The 19371-nt window shown below is 39.0% G+C and overlaps 1 protein-coding gene across 1 annotated transcript in view; it reads left to right on the top strand.

Annotated features, from left to right (window-relative positions):
• Positions 1–2227: 2227 nt before the first annotated feature.
• Positions 2228–19371, top strand: part of rerea (arginine-glutamic acid dipeptide (RE) repeats a) — a 353076-nt gene continuing 335932 nt past the window's right edge. Inside the window, exon 1 of the mRNA XM_034173287.1 lies at positions 2228–2247. The gene's annotated coding sequence lies outside the window, so the exon portion shown is untranslated. The remainder of the gene's footprint in view (positions 2248–19371) is intronic.

Raw genomic sequence — 19371 nt, 5'->3', positions numbered from 1 at the left:
AAAGTCATTATTCAAGGCTACTTGGAGGAATTGAACAAAGATAGACCCATGGTTAATTAAGCACTAATATAAAGCTATATATCTCCTTTCTGTTGGTCATTTGATCTTTGCTCTTGAGTGACCTTAAAAGATCAAAGTCATTATTCAAGGCTACTTGGAGAAATTGGTCAGAGATACACCTATGGTTAATATTAAGCACTAATATAAAGTCATATATCATCTTTCTATTGGTCACATGATCTTTGATTTTGAGTGACCTTAAAAGATCAAAGTCATTATTCAAGGCTACTTGGAGAAATTGGCCAAAAATATGCCTATGGCTACTATTAGACACTAATATAAAGTCATATATCTTCTTTCTATTCATCGTATGATCTTTGATCTTGTGTGACCTTAAAGGATCAAAGTCAATTGGAGTGGCTACTTGGAGGAATTGGTTAGAGATACACCAATGGTTACTATTAAAAATATAAAGTCATATATCACCATTCTATTGGTCACTTGATCTTTGATCTTGAGTGACCTTTAAATATCAAAGTCATTATTCAAGGCTACTTGGAGAAATTGGTCAAAGATACACCTATGGTTACTATTAAGCACTAATATAAAGTCATATGTCTCCTTTCTATTGGTCATGTGATCTTTGATCTCATGTGACCTTAAAAGATCAAAGTCATTTTTAGAATGTTGGAGGAATTTGTTAAAGATACAACTATGGTTACTATTAAACATTAATATTAAGTCATACATCACTTTTCTGTTGGGCATTTGATCTTTGATCTTGAGTGACACTAAAAGATCAAAATCATTCTGAATGGCTACATGGAGGATTTGGTTAATGACCATCGAGAGCATTCTGTGTGGGAGTATCATCACTTGGATGGGCAGTTGCACCAAACAGGACTTCTCTGCCCTTAAGAGAGTAGTCCGCTCTGTGGAGAAGACTATCAAAACCGCGCTGCCTGACCTACATGACATTTACTCTAAAAGATGTAGGTTGAGGGCAGTTTTTTTTCTTTGCATACTTAACCCCCCTATTACATTTTTCATAACCCCCCTGACAACTCATTTGCATATTTGTACATCTGTAAACAATATTTTATATATATATATATATATATATATATATATATATATATATATATATATATATATATATACACACACATTAGTTCACTTTTACTGCACCTTTTACTTTTGTGTTTATGATTTCATGCTTTTGCTATTGTTGTTGTTATTGTTTTTGTCAGCGCAGGTACAAAGACACTTTTCACTGCATTTTACATATTGTATATTTGCATGTGGCAAATAAACATCTTGACATCTTGACACACCTATTGTTACTATTAAACACTAATATAATGTCAAACAGCACATTTCGATTATTTACACAATCTTTGATGTTAAGTGACCTTAAAAGATCAAAGTCATTAATGTCACCTTTCTATTTGTCACTTGATCTTTGACCTTGGATGACCTTGAAAAGTTAAACTCAAGGTCATACCTGAAACAGTTTGGGGACAATATGGGCTAAATGTGGTGGAAGAGTTGTGTGTTAGTCAAGAATAAAGTGGTTCAGTTTTGGACTGAACTGACTGAATCACGGAGTCACAGTGAACAATATGTAGCATGTAGCTTAATCATAAGGATTTCAGTGAGAGCCCCATCTAGTTAATTTGTTTTAAGCCTCACGGTGTGAATCACTCAAGCTCTATGTAATTAGCTTCAACCCCCTAAACTATTCTATTGGTAAGAATCATGGCTTTCTGAGAACACTGAACGCACGATCACACAGTGTTTGGTTTTACTGAATCGACACTTCGAGAATTTCACCATCACTTCGTGGCTGTTCCTACTTTTAGCCAGCAGGTGGCGGTGTTTTACTGGCTGATCTTTGAGCACTCCCCCCCCCCTCCCCCTCCACACACATACATACATCTGTTCTCACCCCAAGATGAAGAAGGATGCTGTCATGCTGAGTGGCTCTCACACACACTAGTTACAGCATCCCGACCAGCGATTACTCCCTCTTTATCCTCAACTCCATCATTTATGACAGCAACGTAGCAAACGCAGTCTGTTGTGTGATAGCTGCCTGAGAAACACACACGCACAGGTGGCACTGCAGCTGCTGTCTGTGGTGGCGACACTTGGCTAACTGTCGTTGGCTAATTGCTGCTGCTATTGTTTGTTGTTGCAGCCCTCTCATCAAACAAATCACAGATGTTGTAGATCAAGCTCTTCAAGGTAAGTCCTGTGAGCAACCGCGCCACAAAGCAACATGACAACACAAGCAGGGAATCATTTGCAAACGCTGCTCTGTTTCTAGCTGTTTGGCTAATTTGTCTGTTAGCATCAGCTAGCTGGTTAGCGGGCTTGTTTTGCCCCCCTCCCCTCCTTTCGCTGTTGCTGGTTACCGAGAAGTAACGTTAGCAGTTAGCGTCACTGACTAGCACTGATTGGGGAATGCCAGCTAGGAAGAGTCTAATGTCTGTGTGTAGAAATAGCCCACCGAAAATGGTTACCGCAGCACACTTGACACACAGTCAGCATGATGTGTTTTAGTAATCGACTTTGTCGTTTTAATGCAGTAGTGATGTAGCAATAGCTCAGACCAAGCGTTTTCCACATTTATAATGTACAGTGTAATAGCACCTGTTCCAGAGAGTAGTCGCAGCCCGTCCTCAGCTATTGTCATTAGCTGATGTTCACTTTAGCTGGGAAGCTAACTTACTGTCTTTGTGTGTTTGACTTGACCTCACTTACCTTCATGCAGTTTACAGTTTGTGATTCAGACTTTTAACGTGCACAGAGCAGTTGTTTGCGGAATGTGTTTGGAGAAATTTGTGATTGAATGGAATCAGCCCCCCCCCCCCCCCCGTCAGTCTGTGCAGTTTACTGGCACCGATTTCACACACTGATATTTGCTGTGTGTTTGTGTTGTGTTTTGCATGGGTTTGATTGAATGATTTCATATAATCCATTTTGAAAACGTTGTGAAACTTTTAACTGCAGTTCCAGGAGCTTCAGAGTTACTCAGCTGGATTTTGGAATTAAATTGCAAGAATGATTTATGTTTTATCCTTAGTGTTTGTATCTCAACTCAGTGACTTTACTTCTTTTGCTTGTCTTACTTTTTTTTTTTTAAGTCCAGTCTACATGTAATTGCTAACCAGGAAAATCCTGCACTAATGATCATGACAGAAAGCAAAACCTAAACCCATATGATGAAGGGACAGAGAGATCTTTGTTTTCCCACACTGAGTTGTCTTTAGTTCAGCGATGGCTTGTATAAAACAAAGTATGAATTTGTTAACTTGTCAGCGAGATTAGACTGAGTACAAGGACGTCTTTAATAAATAAAAAGACATTTTGACAGTGTTGCATTGTGAAGTAAAGTAGCATTCATAAGATCACATAACTCTCAGGGGTTTTACAAGAAAAAAATTGAGTTGGAATAAAAAGTAACAGTTGCACATTTTTTCTTCGTGATCAGAAGAAATATAAATTCTGTGCCTGTAGATAGCTTCTGCTGCCTTTTCAGAACACAAATAAGAATGAATATGTCACTTATGGTTAATAGACTACATTTCTATAGTGCTTTTCCATCCGAAGTAGGTTATTAAAGCACTTTACAATGATGCCTCACATTGACACACTACAATGTCAGGAGGCTGCCATGCAAGTTGCTCATCAGCACACTGGGGGCAACTTGGGTATTAAGGACCTTGCATTGATATTCCGGTGTGACGGGAATCTCAACCGAAAATCCTCTGTTCTGAGTTCCACCACTTTATCATTTTGATCGTCACCTACACTATGAATCTCATGATTTACAATATGGAGTGGCTATACGCCCAACCGTTGGGTCAGTAAAGTAAATTCTCGAGCATATACGCCCAACCACAACCGACCAATGAGTGCTCTTGTAAGCTCACGTTCGGTTTCAACGCGGGAGGGAAAAAAGGCGGATATTTTCTCGCCGGCTGCAGGAGGGTTCGCAGTCCGCGGAGGAGCTGTGATCTAAAGTGGTTCTGTTTGGCTCATCACACTCTGGGTACAGTGTCAAACTAGCACCATCTTACAGCCAGCAACCAGCATTTTGTTCAAAAAGTGTTTCATTGTTGTTAACAGGCTTCCGTTCAAAATGCTTATGAAGTTTGTCTGATTTCATCCATTGCGGTGTTTTCGTTTTCATCCATTGCGGTGTTTTCGCAGTAATTAAAGACGGCGCTGTTAAATGTCTCAAACATACGCCGCAGTAGAGCCTTAAAAAGTGGTGTAAAAAACATTGTTTAGATGCACAAAATGTGTCAAATACACAATCACGGTTGGGCGAATAAGATAAGACATTATATTTATTTGGCCAGCGGTTGTGCATGTAACATTCAATGTATGACTTATCTGCCCAATGGTTGGGCGAATAAGGTAAGACGTTATATTTATTTGCCCAACGGTTGTGCATGTAACATTCAATATATGATTCTGTGTAGGCTCTCAGTTGTCCAGGTGGTTTCCAAAGTAGAGAAGCTTGAATCTTCGACTGGACTGGGTTGCTTGATGTGAGGACGTTTCGCTTCAAATCACAGAAGCTTCCTCAGCTAAAATTCTTGCTCTGGTAGTCTGACTTCTGTCTTGACTCTTGTAGAGAAGAATAAACCAGAAGCCAACAAAAGCTGGAGTTTTTAACCTAACCAGACCTCTCCTCCCGAGAGGCCGACTGCTATAGGCTAGTGACTAAACAATAGCTCTAATTAGCACCTATTGTGCTCTAGTTAGCACTCTCCTAATGATGGGATGGAAGCCTCCCCTGATGGCTCCCTGGATGACTCTCCTGATGACGTGAATGACTCATTACCATGAACAAAAGACTGAAACTGCTTTGACCTGAGTACCCCATTGTAAACAGGGGACAAAGCGTGTCTGAGACCCGCCCCAAGGTTAAGGTTTGGTTTCAACTGTTTTACAAAGAATGCTTCCTTGACACCTCTCTCAAACCATTTCTTCTCTCTGGCTAAGATTTTAACTTCCTTGTCCTCAAACGTGTGGTTAGTGTCTTTCAGGTGGAGATGAACTGCAGACTGAGGTCCACTGGTGACCTCTCTGCGGTGCTGGTATAGCCTCTTGTTTAAAGGTTGCTTAGTCTCACCTATGTAGTGTTCATTACAGTTTTCCTGACATCTGTGAAGTCTCACAGAACACATCAATTCGGTGGATTCCAATATCAAGTTCACACGTGAGGATGCCAGAAACAACCATTTAGCCTTCTTAGACTGTGATGTTATGATTGGAGAGAACAGGCAGCTCCAGACAGAGGTTTACAGAAAACCCACTCACACTGACCAATATCTGCTCTTTGGCTCAAACCACCCCCTTGAACACAAGCTCTGGGTGATCAGGACTCTTCAACACAGAGCCCTACAGGTGCCCACAACTGCAGACGGAAGGGCTAAAGAACAACAACTTGTATGGAAAGCCCTCACAGTATGTGGGTACCCACGATGGTCCCTGGACAAAGTGCAGAAGTCCCAGAAAACAAAGAGACCAGATAGACAGGAGACGGAGACAAGAAGAAGAGTAGTGTCTCTCCCTTATTTAGCAGGAGTAGGGGAAAAACTACAGAGGATCTTCAGACAGCACAAAATCCCAGTTTACTTTAAACCGGTTAACACCTTGAGACAGAAATTAGTTCACCCTAAGGACAGGATCCCTAGTTACAAACAGAGCAATGTAGTGTATTCTATCAGATGTCAGGAAACCTGTAATGAACACTACATAGGTGAGACTAAGCAACCTTTAAACAAGAGGCTATACCAGCACCGCAGAGAGGTCGCCAGTGGACCTCAGTCTGCAGTTCATCTCCACCTTAAAGACACTAACCACACATTTGAGGACAAGGAAGTTAAAATCTTAGCCAGAGTGAAGAAATGTTTTGAGAGAGGTGTCAAGGACGCATTCTTTGTAAAACAGTTGAAACCAAACCTTAACCTTGGGGCGGGTCTCAGACACGCTTTGTCCCCTGTTTACAATGGGGTACTCAGGTCAAAGCAGTTTCAGTCTTTTGTTCATGGTAATGATTCATTCACGTCATCAGGAGAGTCGTCCAGGGAGCCATCAGGGGAGGCTTCCATCCCATCATTAGGAGAGTGCTAACTAGAGCACAATAGGTGCTAATTAGAGCTATTGTTTAGTCACTAGCCTATAGCAGTCGGCCTCTCGGGAGGAGGGTCTGGTTAGGTTAAAAACTCCAGCTTTTGTTGGCTTCTGGTTTATTCTTCTCTACAAGAGTCAAGACAGAAGTCAGACTACCAGAGCAAGAATTTTAGCTGAGGAAGCTTCTGTGATTTGAAGTGAAACGTCCTCACATCAAGCAACCCAGTTCAGTCGAAGATTCAAGCTTCTCTACTATTCAATATATGACTTATCTGCCCAACGGTTGGGCGAATAAGGTAAGACGTTATATTTATCTGCCCAACGGTTGGGCGTATAGCCTTTGCCTTTACAATAATATAGGGTCTGTTTATAAAATATAAATAAATGTGCATGGCAGGTCAGTAATATTTCAATTCCAAAAATTGATCACAGGTTTGGGTATCCTTTGGGGTTTTTGTTGTGATGCTGGTGCCAAATGGATAATTAAATAAATAAATGAAAGTTGGCTACATTAAAATTGTAGCTTTTTTGCATTGCTGAGAGAAATTTAAACATCAACTTGAACAATATTGTCACCTTAAATATATCGATAGAAATAAATAGACAACAAATGTAATGCAAGAACATAAAGGGGATATCGCACTACAATCAACACTATCTTTAAAAAAAATTATATACCAGGTTAGAAATTATTACTTCCAACTCTAACTTGTGAAAGTCCTGATGTAACTGATAAAAATAAAATTAGCCATACAGTCTCTGAAAAATACACAACAGATTCATAGCTATTTTTAGCTATAAAAGTGACATAACCCAAAGTGCTAACTATTACTTGCTTGAAGGTCAGTCCACCTGTGTTAAGCTACAGTCCACTTCATGATTTACTCCAGTACACACTCAACCTGGGTTGTTTTTTGTCTCCAAATGGAATATGGTGGTAATGTGGCTTTAATTAATAACTACCAGTGTGAAGGCTCTCTGTGCGTCTTTGGAAAATTACGAAGAAAGCATAATCAAGGACAAATAAGGTATGTGTAAATTGACACAGTATCGAGGGGATAGCGGCCTGGAGGCCGTTCAATGTACTAATTAATTTTAATGACTGCTGGACAATTGACGCGAGCCGAAGACACTGACTGTCATTTCTATGATTTTGAGTATGATTTGGACTCAGACACAAACTTGCACACATTTGTATCTGATACATGTAAGTATTATACTGAAAGTGACTTTAAAAACAGTATTGAAATTGGTAAAGCATTTTCCTTACTTCAATTCCTTTACTTCCCTACTTTCAATTGTCGCAGCATGTATTCTAATTTTGTTGAAATCAGAAATTATTTGGAAACGTTTCAGGACAGATTTAATGTGGCTTTGTCTGAGACATGGCTGAATGAGGATAAAGGGGTTGACTTTCATTTTGGTGGTTATGAATTATTTTATGTTAACAGAACTAACAGAAAAGGTGGAGGTGTTGCCTTATTTGTTTGCAGTGACTTTAAATGCAAAAAAGTCGAATGCATGACCACTGCAATTGAAGATTTGATGGAATGTTTAACTATTGAGATTGAAATGGAGAAGCAAAAAATATTTTGGTTTCATGTATATATAGAGCTCCTGGTTGTAGTGTAAAAACAGTTATAGATAAATTGGATGATATTTTATTTTGTTTGAATGACAATAAAACATTTATAATTTGTGGAGATTTCAATATTAATCTTTTAAATGTATCTACTGATATGAATAGTTCAAATTTCCTAGATATCATGTGCAGTAAAGGTCTTTATCCAGCCATCACTAAACCTAGTCGAGTCACTTCCAGCTGTGCTACATTAATAGACAATATATTTTTAAATGTAGGCCTAATAGAAAATACAGTTAAAAGTGGTCTTCTAATAAATGACATAACTGATCATCTTCCTGTATTTATAGCATATTCCTGCCAGGTCAAGAAAACTGAGCATAAAAAAGGTAACAAAATAATTAGAATTAGGACTGAGGAAAATCTCATTAGATTTAGGAAAGATCTTATGAAAGAAGAATGGGACAGGGTATGTAAAAGTAATAATGCAAATAAGGCATATGATGAATTCTTGAGTAGATATTTAATGTTGTATGATAAGAACTGTCCAATTAAAATATTAGAAGAACAAAATAAATTTGATGGCAAACCCTGGTTAACAAAGGGGATTTTAAAAGCATGTAAAATAAAGAATAAATTGTATAGAGATTTCATAAAATTCAAAACAGAATATGCTGAAAAACGATATAACGCGTATAAAAATAAGTTGACAAATATTACGAGAAATGCAAGAAAAGATTATTCATTGTTGTTATCTGAAAACAAAAGTAATATTAAGGAAACATGGAAAGTGTTAAGGGACATAATTGGTAACTAAGTGTCTCATATTCATCCATCTTTTTTATTTAATGACCAAAATAAAGAAATAAGTGTTGCAGAAATGGCAGAAGAATTTAATTCATATTTTGTCAACGTCGGTCCATCTCTTGCAAATGCCATTCATTCAAATGATACTGAAGAGAACTGGTGACTTGAAAGTAAAGTTTTAAAATCCTTCTATCTTGGTGAAGTTGATGAGTGTGACATAATTGCCACTGTACCCAAAATGAAGGGCAAAAAATCATGTGATTGTGATGGTTTGGATATGTTTATTGTAAAGAAAACTATAGATTGCATTGCTAAGCCTTTGAAATTCATCCTTTTAACACTGGTGTCTTTCCAAATAAAATGAAGGTGGCTAAAGTCATACCCCTTTTTAAGTCAGGTGACTGTCACAGTCTCACTAACTATAGGCCTATACTTTGCTTTCACAGTTTTCCAAAGTTCTGGAAAAAATATTTGTAGATAAATTTGATTATTTTATTGAAAAACATGGCCTGTTACATGACAGTCAGTTTGGATTTAGAAGTAATCGATCAACAGGAACTTGCTATAGAATTGAATAACAAAAAACATACAATTGGAGTGTTTATCGATTTTATAAAAAGGCTTTTGATACTCTTGATCATCAAATTTTATTAGCCAAGTTACAGGCGTATGGAATTAGAGGGGTCGTGTTAAAATGGATGACAAGTTATTTAGAAAACCGACAGCAGTATGTTGAATATGCAGGACAGGTATGAAACTGTAGAAAGATTCAATGTGGAATTCCGCAAGGTTCTGTTTTGGGATCAAAATGTTTTATTTTGTATATAAATGACTTATGTGATGTGTCAAAAATATTAAGGTTTGTACTTTTTGCAGATGATACAAATTTTTTTTGTTCTGGAAAGAATTTGGATGAATTATTTAATATAGTTGAGCAAGAAATGGCCCTACTTCAAAAATGGTTTAATGTGAATAAACTTTCACTGAATTTAAGTAAAACTAAGTATGTTATTTACGAATCAAAGACAAAGAGATACTGTTGAATTTATTTTTCATGGGATTAAAATTGAAAGAGTGTCAGAATTTAGATTTCTGGGGGTTATTATAGATGAGAAGCTAAAATGGAAGCAACACATTGCCTAAATAAGAAAGTCAGTAAAAATGTTGCTATTTTGAGCAAAGTAAAATTTTTGGTTAATTATAATGCAATGAGAATTTTGTATTGCTCCTTAATTCTCCCATATTTTATGTATTGCTTGGAAGTCTGGGGTAATTCCTATAATTCTAATTTAATGCCTTTATTTATTTTACAAAAAAAAGTGATACGAGTTCTGCATAGAGCTCCTCCAAAAGCGCACACTTCTGGACTCTATTTGAAGTCAGGGCTGTTAAAACTTAAAGACCTTATTTCTTTACAGACATTGATAATCATGTTTAAAGCTCGACATAATTTGTTACCATAAATTTTGATAAATATTTTCTTATGAATGATGAAAATAGTAGACGAAATCTTGATTTTAAATTACCCCTTTCGAGAACAACACTTAAACAAATGAGTGTCTCATATGCTGGAGTTAAGTTATGGAACTCTTTGGGAAATGAATTAAAATTATGTTCAAATATTATTCAATTTAAATATAAATTTAAAAAAGAAATGTTGAAGTCTTATTTGTAAAAACAATGTAAAAAAAAAAAAAAAATCATACTGTATGTGGCCATCTATGTTAATTGTTTATTGTATTTTTTGTGTGAGAATGGGGTAGGGACTAAAGACTTAGTCTTCATCCTACTCCTGTTCTTACTGTGAATGTATTGTTTTTGTACTGTACATTCTCATGTAAAAGAACAAATAAATTGAAATTGAAACTTGGTTTTCATATAAAATTCTTGTATTTTGCGATCAACATATCATCAGTCTCCGCCTCTTTGTAAACCCTTGATGTATTCAGTAAAAAAATTACATACTTTTCAATAAGACTGAATAATAATGATTCCATACCTTGAAAGTGGTGTCTGATTTCACTCCTGTTGTGTTCTCACACAGACACTCACACAGTCCACCATGTGGCCTACGCAGTAGGGCTGCCAGAAACGAATATTTTGATCAACTGTAGAGAAGCTTGAATCTTCGACTGGACTGGGTTGCTTGACGCGAGGACGTTTCGCTTCAAATCGCAGAAGCTTCCTCAGCTAAAATTCTTGCTCTGGAGGTCTGACTTCTGTCTTGACTCTTGTAGAGAAGAAGTTGTAGAGAAGAAGTGAAGAACTTCAAGAAGAACTTCTTCTTGTAGAGAAGAAGTGACTAGTTTTGATTAACTAGTCATCTGTTATTTTTGTGATGAGGCGACTAATCAGTTTATACGTCAGTTGTGACTTAGCTTATATAACCATCATTAGCTTCAAGCTTGAAGTGTTTAAGGTATGTACTAACTAAAAATAAAGACAAATAAGATGATAGTCAGGGTTCTCACCAGGATTTTTTTCACAGTGTAGTGGGGAACTTAGCAGGGCATAGCCGCGCGACGAGTGTTGCATGTGCGATTATTGTAGGAGGGTCCGGAGGCATCCCCCTCAAGAAATTTTTCAAATTCGTAACCCTTTGAAACACTATTTCCTGCATTTTGATGGGCACTGTGTGTGATGTTAACTACTGAGATCTTAAATAACGTGCGACATGTCCTTTGAAAAAAACAAAACAGAAAAGCTCTCTTATGCTGGCTAAATCACAGCATAGGGGCACTGCGCTGGAGAGAATCCTAATAGTTCATTCAACTTTTACTTGGTAAAAAAGCTATCCATTTGAAGAGGAACATAATTTTTTAGCACTGTAACGTAGCATTATAAAACATTATTCTGTTATTTGTTATTACGTTACGTTATGGTATTACATTTCCTATTAAAACATGACATTGATGTTATAACATTACAGCAAACACGTGTACTAAGGCTAATGAAATCATCATCCTAAATGTTAACGTCTACAGCTATCAATATAAGTAAGTAGCTCACAATAGACATTAATGTTAGCGGCTGACTAGCCATTTAGCTTGCTGAGACTACTGTCTCGCTTTGTCAGAATCAGCCACCACGTGCTTCCTTCTCAGATGCTCCTGCATCGCTGTTGTACTACTGTGGAAGGCAAGTTCTGCCGTGCAGATTTTGCACTGCATGTTTTCCTCTTTAATTGGGTTAAAGTGCTCCCAAATGTTTGAGGTTCATTGCTGGCTAACCATGATATTGTTTGGGCATAACTTTTCCGGTGACATCACGGCTGACCGAGATTACCACGACTGCGGAAGGACAGAAAGGCAGCGGAATGTGCACCAGCTTTGAGAGAAAAACAAAGCTTGAAAAGATAAACGATGACATTGATTATTAAATTAGTTACCGATGAACTTGATAGTCGACATAATCGTGACTAGTCAACTAATCGTGGCAGCCCTGCTACCCAGTTTCTTACTTTCTTTTTTCAACCATATTTCCGTTTTGGTATTTTTCTTTTCCTGTCCCTCACTCATTTTTGGGGTTTTTGTAGTCCATTGGTAGTAGAATAGTTCGTTCACAGTCAAATACACAACAGAGAAAAGATACACTTCTGTTTTGGCCTTTCACAATAAAGGTCCTAAACATACCCTGTTGCTGACCAGCAGGAACTTGTATCAACTTGGAACATTTGGCTAAGATTCAGTTCCATAAACAGGTGACAGTGTTATACATTCATTAATTTCCAAGTGTGTGATGGCCCTATTGTCTCCTTAATATGTCCTGCCAGGTGATCATAATGAGGCAGAAAATAATTAAAACTTCTCATTATGATGTAACACATCTCTAACATTGAACTTCTGCAAAGTGTCTCTCTCATTTTCCTTCAGCCCCCCCGCACAGTGTTCACTATGCTCACACAAACATGAGCACAAGAACCTCTGTTCGAAACACCAAGGCATTTTGATAACGTTAACATTGTTTGAAGAAGGTAACATTGATAACACACACACACAGTCACTCACTCATCCACAAACCTACTCCTGTGAGTGCAACCCCCCCCCCCCCCCCCCACACACACACACATGGACAACAACCAACCCAATCTCCCTCCACAATCACTACCCTAAATGTTAGATACTTTTTAAACTGTAGATTATTCTTATATGTATATGTATGTACACCTCCATTTTTTGCACTACTCCATAGTTTACAGTATATAGATAGTATACAGTACATATTTCATATTTAAACAATTTTTTGTGGTGTATAAGATGTCTTTTTTTTTTGAGGTGTACAGTAGTTCTGCAGGACCACCCCAGTTTCATTGTACCTCCCCCCTCAATGTTTCTGTGTAGGCTCTCAGTTGTCCAGGTGGTTTCCATCGTAGAGAAGCTTGAATCTTCGACTGGACTGAGTTGCTTGACGCGAGGACATTTCGCTTCAAATCGCAGAAGCTTCCTCAGCTAAAATTCTTGCTCTGGTGGTCTGACCTCTGTCTTGACTCTTGTAGAGAAGAATAATCAAGAAGTCACAAAAGCTGGAGTTTTAAACCTAACCAGACCCCTCCTACCGAGAGGCAGACTGCTATAGGCTGGTGACTAAACAATAGCTCTAATTAGCACCTATTGTGCTCTAGTTAGCACCCTCCTAATGACAGGGCAGCTGTCCCTCTCCTGATGGCTCCCTTGACGACTCTGCTGATGACGTGAATGACTCATTACCATGAACAAAAGACTGAAACTGCTTTGACGCGAGTACCCCATTGTAAACGGGATAAAGCGTGTCTCAGACCCCCTCCCCGGTTAAGGCTGGGTTTCAAACATTTCACGAAGAATGCCTCCTTGACCCCTCTCTCAAACCATTTCTTCTCTCTGGATAATATTTTAACTTCCTTGTCTTCAAACGTGTGGTTAGTGTCTTTAAGGTGGAGATGAACTGCAGACTGAGGTCCTCTGGCGCCCTCTCTGCGGTGCTGGTATAGCCTTTTGTGTAAAGGTTGCTTAGTCTCACCTATGTAGTGTTCGTTACAGTTTTCCTGACATCTGATAGAATACACTACATTGCTCTGTTTGTAACTAGGGATCCTGTCCTTAGGGTGAACTAATTTCTGTCTCAAGGTGTTAACTGGTTTAAAGTAAACTGGGATTTTGTGCTGTCTGAAGATCCTCTGTAGTTTTTCCCCTACTCCTGCTAAATAAGGGAGAGACACTCCTCTTCTTCTTGTCTCCGTCTCCTGTCTATCTGGTCTCTTTGTCTCTGGGACTTCTGCACTTTGTCCAGGGACCATCGTGGGTACCCACATACTGTGAGGGCTTTCCGGACAAGTTGTTGTTCTTTAGACCTTCCCTCTGCAGTTGTGGGCACCTGTAGGGCTCTGTGTTGAAGCGTCCTGATCACCCAGAGCTTGTGTTCAAGGGGGTGGTTTGAACCAAAGAGCAGATATTGGTCAGTGTGAGTTGGTTTTTTGTAAACCCCTGTCTGGAGCTGCCTGTTCTCTCCAATCATAACATCACAGTCCAAGAAGGCTAAATGGTTGTTTCTGGCATCCTCACGTGTGAACTTGATATTGGCGTCCACCGAGTTGATGTGTTCTGTAAAGTCCTCAACTTCCTGTTGCTTGATTTTAACCCATGTGTCATCAACATATCTGAACCAGTGACTGGGAGAGATGCCCGTGAAAGACGTCAAGGCTGTCTTCTCCACTCGCTCCATGTACAGATTGGCCAAAATGGGGGATACCGGAGACCCCATCGCACAGCCATGAATCTGCCTGTAGTAATTCCCCCTAAACAGGAAATACGTGGTGTTAAGACAGATTGTAGACAAATCTCCAAGAGCTGGCAGATGTGGTCTGGTATGAGTTTGGTCCTTTCAAGTAGAGACACATCCTCCAGCAGTCTCTGCCTCACAGCTGAGACGGCCTCAGCAGTGGGGATGCAGGTGAACAACGAAGTCACATCAAAAGACACGATTGTTTCATCTGCCTCCAGCTGCAGGTCCTTGATCTTGTTCACAAAATCTTGTGCGTTCTCCACATGCTGGTCTGAGTTACCCACTAGAGGAGCCAAAATCCACTTGAGGTGCTTGGCCACATTGTATGTGATGGAATCTGTGCTACATACAATAGGCCTGAGTGGCACGTCCTGTTTGTGGATTTTGGGCAGTCCATAGATGCACGGAGTGGCGTCCCCAGGGTACAGTCTGTAGTATGTCTGCCTGTCGATGAGTCCCTCTTTCTCCAGGTTTTGGAGGTAGCTAATGATTTTCTTGTTATAGCCGCTCGTGGGGTCTCTCTTCAGACGTTCGTATGTATTGGAGTCACTGAGCAAGTTGTTGATCCTGGCCTCGTAGTCAGATGTGTTCAGGACCACCGTGCATCTGCCTTTATCCGCTCCCCCCTCAATACAATGACAATAAAGACTATTCTATTCTAAATTTAACAGTATCACAATATCAAATGCAGTTATGTCTACTCGTCCAAATGCAGTTTTATGATTATCAGTGTGTGAGAGCAAACAAATAATGCTACTGCAGAAGTTGCCATTGATGAAGTACAACATTGTTTACAAGAGCACAAAGTTCTTGATAGTTCTAGTCTTTTAATTTTGTTCTTGAACTGCACCAGATGGATGTATTTAGCTTTAAAATGTACCTAATTTTCTTCCGGGGGACCATGCCCCCAGACCCCTCTAGAGGGTCAGAGGTCCACCCACCATCATTTCATAATATCCTCTGGGAAATACTTTTGAGGTTGGTTTTGTGAAGTGGCATATAAGATCATATTTCCAGGGACCTCCTTCCCTAGAATTTACAACTGACAGGCACAGACAAGCATTGGAAGTTTGCAACTGCTTGTGGTTAACTTGATATGCGGAGCCTGCATGGTGCTCACTCGCAACAATCTGTGTATCCACGAGACCTTGAATTTGAGTAAAATATATCTGACCAGTTTCTCCATGTAGAACTGGAGTTAAGTCAGGTAGGACATCCAGCATAAAACATGTGCCTGATCCCATTGTGGATCTGACCTTGTGGTGACCCTGAGAAACCGGGCAGCCAAAAGACGAACAACATAAGCCAGAATTTTCTTGTGAAATGGTTTTTTCCACATTGTTGTGATGAGATATTGTGTGTAGCATTTTGAGGAAAGATAAGAATTTTATCCACTTTGGAATAAGGCTGTAACATAAAAAAGTGGAAAAAGTGCTGCGCTGTGAATACTTTCTGGATGCACTGTATACGTGCATTTCAGTTTTTCACAAAAATGATGCAAAGTATCTTATTTTGAGATGTTTAGGGAAAGTGATATCTCATCATATACATCTGGAACTGGTCCCCGGGTGCCAAAAAGACGACCTGTGCTCCTAACTGGCAATTAGGATGGGTAAAAATGCAGTAAATACATTTCATTGTGCAGGGAACATGTTCCTATGTGCATATGACAATAAACTCATTTTGAATCCTTTGAATCCTTGAATCTCTGGATCATGAAACTATGTTTCTCTTTTTTTTTTTTAACAATCACCGTTTCCACCATTTCCAAAAATTAACATTTTGTATAATTCTGTTAGCGATATGTCAACCAAACATGAGCAACCTAACCTGAACAACTTTACCCCTGCTTGAGGTAACAAAGTTACTCCTGTTTGTCTGTTTATGAACAGCCTGTATCCCACAATTTTTCATATGTCCGTATGAAATTTTTACAGAGTATCCATATCCTGATAGCCAAGAACTGGTTAAATTTTCAAGGTCAAAGTCAGGACAGATCTTGGAAAAATCCCTATCCTTTAACATCGAATGAATTTTCAAAAAGTCTTAACTCTGTCAAAAAAATGAAGAATTTCTTTCATCTTTGTGAGCGTTATGTAGGATTGTAAATAGTCAAGGTGTGACGGGGTATCAGATTTGAGAGGCTTTGTGTTAGTGGAGCCATGACATGGATATTTGCGACCGTATAACAGCATGAATGTCCGCAAGTCATCAGATACAAGGGGGTTATTCCCATTCTAATCCTGTTCCATCGTTTGCACGGTCTATTTTTCTGTAGATAATTCGGTCAGCGAGGCTTACCATCGAGCTGAGGCAGCGTCACTCCAACAGCGACCAGGGCATGGAGTAATCCATCAAATGTGAAAATCAATCAAATGTGAAACTAATTCTGTGTCAGAATCCGCATCAGTATTTTTGTATGGTAGCTTAAATTCACCCATTTCGGCGGTGGCGGCGGTACGCGACTTTCTCTCACTCTCAGCCAACAGCGCTAGCAGCTTGCACAGCTGGCATTCTGTCAAATTGTGTGTCGCGTTGCATAAATTGACAGTTCTGCATCCCAACAATATTGCGCATGCACAGTTGCATGGAGGACAGGAATGACTAGGGATGAGTATTGATAAGATTGTATCAATTAGAGCTGCCACAAATGACTGTTTTGATAGTCGACTACTCAGCGATTATTTTTTGCGTTTTGTCGACTAGTCGGATCATACGTAAATTGCAGCTTATTGCATTTTATTTATTGATACCATTATCGATTCTCCTTATCAATCTGATTCCGTTATCAATACCTCCTCTGAATTTTCTGTGTGTTACAAGTTGGCTTTACAGGTTTTCGATGTCAACAACATTTTATTGAGTCTTAAAGTAAATAAAAATGAAATTGGTCACTGGATCCTTGATCTCTGGGCATCAATAAACTCTACATCGTGGATCCTTCATTTCTGAACATGGATAGAAAAACAATCTGTAGTTTTTGTCAAACGCATTTCCTTTCAAACATTAACGGCATGGATGTCACTCCATACGTCTGAGCTGAGCTCAGCTGGCTGCTGGAGTCTGCAGGTCTGCAGCCTTACAGTCTTGGGCTGCTGCACGTCAGCCAGGACGTCTCATTTTGTGAGGGGAAAAAAACATTTTGATCAATTGTAGTTTGTTTGTTGTATTACATTTGGAAAGAGGTGTCATTTGATTTAAACGGCGATTCGCTTTGAAGTTCTTAATTCCGAGCGGACTCTATCTTTCTAACTTGACTCCTGTGACGCAGCCTTTGGAGCAACGGAACGGAGGACGATTCTCGTTTCTTCCTCACAACAAGACAGGAATCCCAGTTAGTCACTTTAATCAACACAAAAGTTACTCACGATTGACATATTTTAATGGCTTTGAGAGGGGATAAGAAGGGGAGTTGCCGCTTCTGAAGAAGAGCGAAGCAAAGAACCAATGAAGCAGCGGATCAGAGCACTGTTTCATTGGTTCAAGGTTCAAAGCAGTTCCACGCTGCAGGGCCTTTAATCAATGTAGAGAAATGATCATTTCCCCGATAAACGCCCTCAAAACAACGGCTGCTCTGAAGGACCAATAAGGGAATCGTTAAGCCAAAAGGCTATTGATGTCAGAGGATCGTAAATTTCTTAATGATACCTGAAAAGAACCAGTTCTCAATACCCAACCCTAGGAATGACATTTGACAGGAATAACATCTCCATCCAAATGTGAAACGGTCGAATATTTTGCCGCAGTTACCCGGATATTATATGGTCTGAAATCAAACACACTTAACCAATCAGATTCACGGAAAAAAAATGTTATTGGATTAGAATTTACATTATATCTTAATTAGACATGACCCAATCACTCTCATATTTGAAAGTGAGGTGCAGACTGATGCTGACTATCACCTGCAAAGTTTGATCCAGATTGTGGATTTTGTGGACATTTGAATTTAATGTTGAAAAGCCCATTTGGTGTACATTTTGCATTATATCTCAATCAAAAGTGCCTCAATCAATCTCATCTATGACAATGAGGTGCAAACCGACACTCTCAGTGAACAGACTAAGTTTGATCGGCATCTGATCCATATTGCCAGTTTAGCGGATATTTGAGTTTAACATTGAAAAGCCCTTTTGATCTATATTTTGTATTAAAAAGTTTTTCCAATGTAAAAATTTGTGGAATTGGAAACTAGTGTTGGTGGAGGTTTGCACTCTGAGTGCGGTGCTCTAGTTTTCTATGGTGCTGCTTTATCCATGTAGTTGCTACACATTCTCACCTGCTCAGCATTTGAGTGATTACATGATGAAAAACAGATGAACGACTGAGCTAGAAAACCTGGTAAATCAGAGCGTGCACAGTGAAAAATCAGTCTGCAGCTTTATTTTTATGCACAAGCTAGTTAATATGTTTAAAAAATGCACACAACAAAGGTGTCTTCTGTATTTTCTTTGTGTAAAATGGATCCTTTTTTTTTTTTTTCTGAACATCTTACGCAGCCACATCTGATGTTTTAGAGGCTTTTCTTCCTGCCAGTAGCTTAGTGGCTGTGATTTTATTTTCTTTAACTACTACTTAGATTGTGAACTCGCAAGACTGGGTTGCAGTGTGCCATCACAGGCTATATATTGATTGCTACTTTCAGCTCCAACAGAACGGCAATAATGTTATCTCTGAATAAGAAATTCATTTTATCCAAAAGGATAAGTGAGAATGCTTTAATTTTTTTTCTCCTTACTTACATATGTTTTCTGTTTAGGTCAACAGAGGTTTGTTTGGTAGTGTTTCAGTTTGAATGGAATTTCAAGAGCAGCAGTGGGTAAAATGACTTTGAATCACAGGTGGCGACGCACTCTGTGTATTGAACATTAATCTAGCTGAGTGGCTGCAGTAGCAGCAGAGAAATAATAAGAGAAGTGTAACAACCCTATTTTCTTTTAATGAATATGTGGCAAAAGAAAAGGCAGAATGCATAAAGGGAAAGCCTCTTTCCTTTTCACCGTGCTCTGGCACCTCTTTGTTCAATAATTTGCCAGTATAAATGTCTGGGACTTCATTGTTTACCTGCTGTG

The sequence above is a fragment of the Thalassophryne amazonica genome, chromosome 6, assembly GCF_902500255.1.
Source record: "Thalassophryne amazonica chromosome 6, fThaAma1.1, whole genome shotgun sequence".
NCBI classification, from domain to species: Eukaryota; Metazoa; Chordata; class Actinopteri; order Batrachoidiformes; family Batrachoididae; genus Thalassophryne; species Thalassophryne amazonica.
The sequence above is the reverse complement of the archived record's forward strand: the minus strand, read 5'-3'. Positions and strand labels throughout refer to the sequence as shown.